Source organism: Cupressus sempervirens, chromosome 5 (genome assembly GCF_028749045.1).
Source record: "Cupressus sempervirens isolate cs-2001-9-10 chromosome 5, ASM2874904v1, whole genome shotgun sequence".
Lineage (NCBI taxonomy): Eukaryota > Viridiplantae > Streptophyta > Pinopsida > Cupressales > Cupressaceae > Cupressus > Cupressus sempervirens.
In genome coordinates this window covers 904,327,290-904,333,289 of record NC_143122.1, presented here as the reverse complement: position 1 = coordinate 904,333,289, position 6,000 = coordinate 904,327,290, and positions in this window count along the sequence as shown.

Genomic DNA, 6,000 nt, shown 5'->3' with positions numbered 1-6,000 from the left:
ATCATCATCCTCTACCCATGGCTCTATAAATCTATAAGGTCTTCATATGACCTCATCAATATCATCTAGAATCTGGCGCCAATACTATGTCTTGCCCAAATGGGACTGTATGATAGGACCAGAATAAGTATACATATAAGGCATGCCCTATGGCCACTGTCGTACACACACTAGATGTGTAATGGGTAGATGATCCCATGTCCATACCTGTAACAAAATTACCCCTGTTGATAATTATGAGGCCCCATAATATACAACCTAGCGTAAATCATGATACAAATGAGCCAAGATACAACTACCCCAATAAAATATCTGTGGCTCATCAATCATCTCCTGAATCAACTAGCCCCATCCAACTAGACACCCTCACCCTTAGTGATCTGGCAACAAGAAGCCTCCCATTAGTCCTGCCAACACTATTGGTAATGCATCATACTATAACATCTGAAACTAGGACACACTATCATCACCGATACTATCATCTCTAAACAAGTCTTAGAATGTAGCCCCACCAATAGTCTAATCATAATACACCAAATAACCTATAGTTAGGATCTAAAAAATCCTATACACATCCTCGAGAGTCACTATCATCTCCCCCATTGGCAAATGGAATGTGTTGTGGTCTGAGTGCCACCGCTCAGCCACAGCTATCAATAATCCCCTATTCACTCAAAATTGGAGCATCTATAACAAATATGTGAAGCTACACCTATCATTCACATACCTATCTATGTCAGACAATTGGCCCACTAACTCTAATGGCCATGGGTAAAGTCCTCATACCATGAGCTTTCACCCATGCACTTGTTATTCATCAAGCAAACACAATGCATCAATTTTTTGTCACAAAGTGATCATCAAAAATTGATCTCATAATTACATCTAGCCATCTAGCTATTGGTTCTATCTTGGACCTATTGCTCATCTTTCTCTATACTCAATTGGACTGGCTTGGCTTCCCTACTTTGTATCCTGAGTCAAGGCATTACCTATCTATTATTAGATTGATCCTACAAACATCGCTTTACAAATACCTAACTATTAATGTTTACTTGTTATGCCCACCCCTAGTTGACAAACCAAGACTCCAATCTTTGGCATTATCTTACGCTCGATAGAGGAGCTATACATCGTCAAATTAGTTACAAATATCAAATCTCCTACCACAACTTTCAAAAGTGCCATTTTATACAACATATGCGCTATTAGATCCCATATGCACTATTATATTGGGTGGATGTGCTATTTTAATCCTATGCACTGTAACATTATCAATATGTGCCACTTTAGCTCTCGTATGCGCTATTTTACTGTGTGCACTACAATAATAATCATATGCACTATTTTATCCATTGTGCTATTATGTACAAATGCACTAATGCATTATGTGTATGCACTATCAGATTATTTGTATGCATTGTTTGATTTATATGCATTGTTTGATTTATATGCATTGTTTGATTTATATGCACTATTATATTCCCCAAATGAGTTAATCTACCCATAACTAGGGTTTCCAGATGTGCTAAAATGCCCTACGCATGCACTAAAACACCACCCATACATGCTAAAACAATGAAAATGCGCTAAAAGAACCTTCAAATGTGCTAAATCCCTAAAATTAACACATCTACCCTACAAATCCATGCAAAACCCCCAAAATACAAGTAAAAAAGCTAAATCTCAAACAAAGAGGATAGCGATAACTTACTGAGGCACTGTAGTGTGTTGGACAATCATACTAATGGCTCCTCTCAAATCTATGCTTGCATAACAGAAGCACCATCTTCGCTAACTCAGAGCTCCAAAACACCAAATGCAAAAGCCAAAAGTGAAAATGACAAGGGTAAAAGGTCTTTTTGACCTATTTAACCCCCCAAGTGGCATTTATATCACCCTTTCAAATTATTTGCTCACTTTTGGCACCTTTTTTATCACCAAAGCTGACTTGGGTATTGTATCAAACCATTCTAACTATCTTTCCTGCCAATCTCCCACCATGTCAGAAATAAAATTGGAACCTACTCAACTTTTGTATTTTCTTACTTTCTTCCAATTTTATTTCTAAGGGGGTAGTATATCTATATCAAATTGGGGCATCCAAGCTAGGGCATTAAAATTTTTTGAAATATTAAAAATGTCCTACCCTAGCTAAAAAATTTCAAACACCAAAACTAGGATATCCAAGCAACACCATTGTAATGCCAAATCAACATCGCAATCCAATCATCAAATTAGTGATAATCAAATCATCAATGATCGAACATCAAGCCATCGATAAATAGAGACCATGACAAAGATGAAAGGATAGAATATCACCAAACAGACATCCATTCATTAGAATTTGACCTAAAATTAGAAAATCAAGATAGTCTTTGAAATAATATGCTTCACATATTAGCTCAAAGAGGGGAATTTGTAGACAACCAAAAATTGGCAAAAAATTTAAATCATGCAATCTCAATCAATCAAGACCAAATTAAAGAGAAAATCAGAAGAAACACAATGGACTTTCAAAATCAAAAATCACATCAAGTTGTTAATCACCTATCAAATTGACAAGACCTAAATCAACTTTAAAAGAGGAAGAAAACAATTCAAATTCATAAAATAAAATTCAAAAGGGGAGGAAAGAAAAAGACAAAGTGTTGAAAATAAATCATTTATTAAATCAATAAAATCATTTTATCCTCACAAGATTGAAAATCTCCCTTTTACCATTTAAAAGAATTTTAAAAATCCTCATATTATCCTCAAAACCAAGTCTATTGGACTCTTCTTCCTGGCATCTTATGAGATATTTTGAGTTTCACTTTCACCCCTAGTCAAAAGTGAAAATCCTAGTTCTTACTCCAACCCTTTCTAAAATCCTATAAATAGGAGGGAAATCTAAGAGGCAAGGGACCCAAGTTTTTATGCATCTACACTATAGGCATATTTAGACTCATTGTTTTAGCATTTTCATTGTAGTAATTTCATAGCATTGTTAGCATCATTTTGTGTCATTTTGCATCATTTAGCTTCATTTATTGCATATTTAGTTTATGGCATGATTATTTCAAGAGCATTTCTAGGATTTTTTTTCACATATAATCTGCATTATAGTCATACATCTTGCATTTTTCATTGTAGATCTGCATTTTTAGCACAATCCCATTCTAGAACTGTCACTAAGATGCTGGTCTGAGAGCTATTTTAGCAATTGTAGTTAGGGAGACATGAGGTACTTGTAGAGATTACATTCTGATGATGATATCTTGGGTCTAGTATAGTTTGTCATCAGTCCATTTGCTTTCTACAGTAAGGTTTCATGAATATGTGTTCTGATCATGTACAGTACCAAGATGAATTCATGATACTTTATTTGCCTTTTATTTTTCACTGTTCAATTCTAGTGATCCTTTGATTTCATGCATTATTGGTGTCCACTTGTAAGTGCCTCCTCCTATTGGAAAGCCATGTATACCTCGACCAATTTTATATGATATCTTAGGTGAGGAATTTATCTGACATTTGATTGTTTGTGTACCTATTTTTATTTACTGCAACTATAACATTTGTTTTTCACTAAATTGTCATATTTATCATGTACATTGTCCATGATTGGTGGTACTACTCAGCATGACATAGTATTCATATCACCATAGCTAAGCTAGCGGTGGTTGTACCTAGTCACTTTTTATTAAAGGCTCTATGATGATAGTTAATTTGCATCTCTTTACAATAAAAGTGATAGTTAGTTGCATTCATTTAGTTTTCATTTTCATCTTGGGTAACTTGTGAACACATGGTTGGCACATAAATCATGGATAACACATACACAAATCTCATCGATGGTGCTTAACAACAAGGCTACAATTAATGAGTAAGGTTATTCAGCAACAACTCACCACTCAACATACTATTGCATGGTTAACTCTCTACTATTGTGGACTTGGTCTCATCACAACACTATGCATCACATTCTATTCTCGTCTATCATCTATTCTACCTATTTCAATACATGGCTTTTGAATCTTGAACAATTCCAATCATTATTTTCTTTTATCAAAATTCATTCCTCATTACACCACATCATCTACCTCATTATGTGGGTTTTGAATATCAAACAATTTTGTTTCATCACATTTCATTTTCTCCCTTCTTCTTTCATTTACCACAATTCATTACATCCCACAGTGCATTTCATTTCCCTTATTTCATTCCATTTTGGTTTCATTTCTATTCATTTACAAAATTCATGTTTCATTTCGATTTCATTTCATCCTCATTTCACTCTATTTCCTTTTCATTTCATTTCTTTTTATTTTACCACTTCATTTCAATTCCATACCATTACATCCCATTTCATTTTCTTTTTATTTATCACAATTCATTACATCACATTTCATTATCTCCTATTTCACTTCCTTACATATCATAGTTCATTTCATTTCATTGTATTTTCCCTCTTTTGCTACATTTGTGAATTGCATTTCATTTTCTTCATCACATTACCTTTCATTCATGCATTTCATCTCTTCATTTTGTGGCTTTTGAATCTCAAAGGTTGAGGTACCATCCCATGTCATTTGAATCTCAAACAATTTCATTTCCTTCCATTTCTCACTTTCATTCATCTTCCATTTGTTACATTTCGGTTTACCATGTTTTATTACATTACATTCTCATTACATGTCATCATATTATATTTTCTCACATTTTCATTGATTATTTCATACCATCACATCCCATTTTCACATTTATTTCATTTCATTCTCATTTCATCACATTTCATTCCATGATACTTTGTCATATTTCCATTCATTTACATTATTTTTCATTTACACATTCATTTCATTTGACTACATCACATCACATCACATCACATTTTATTTTCATTTACATCCTATCTCATTTCATTACATCACATTCTAAATTTCATTTCATTACAATATCATTTCACATCATTACATTTTATCACATTTTCATTTCATTCCCTTCGCTCCATTTTGATTTAAATTCATTTCATTACATTCCATTTATCACAGTCGATTCATCAAATTTGTCTCATTACATCACATTACATCAAATTTCATCTTACCACATTTACATTTCATTCATGCTTATTTCATCACATTTGAATACATCACATTTCACAATTCATTGTATTCTATTACATCTAATTGCATTATATCACATTTCATTTTACTACATTTTATTTCATTTCATTTATACCATCCCATCATATTTTCTTACATTACATCATTATTTCCATTTAATTATTTCAATCATTATTCACATATCCTACTAAATTAATTATTCACATATATATTAATATCTACTGCTACTATATCCATCCAATCATACCATCCCATGCGTACATCAGTCCATGATATAACAAGTGCACATCTCTAAAAATCAACAAGCTCAAATATCTCATCAAGAAAAAAAATCAAACAATACATCATAAGGATAATATCAACATGAATATAAGATAGACTACAAAGATCAAATAACCTGAACATCAACAGATCACATCATCTATCCACATGAACATCCAAAGATAACCAAGTACATCAACATGAATATCAACTAAACATCAAAAGAATAATCATACATAATGATGAGTAATGCCATAACACATAATGTACACTCATCCCTGTGTAGGTGGCTGATCAAAAGGTCCCTACTCACTAGGGGCACTCATATCCTCTAGCATCTACTTAGTTGTATCTATTGTCAGCGTGACCTATTTGGCTGCAGCCATCTAACTAGTCAACATCCCATTTGTCCCATTCAAGATATAATAGGTTACTGAGAGGGCAGGGGTGAATCAGTAACAATAAAACTTTTAAGTCAATTCAAAATAACCATACACAACATTCACTCATCTATCCTGATTCATAAAGAACTATTAAACATTTAAACCATATATGCACAGAGATTTGGTGACCCAGAAACCTTCCAAAATAGAAAGTAAAACTAGGGTGGGGATGATACCCATAAAGCTTCGTT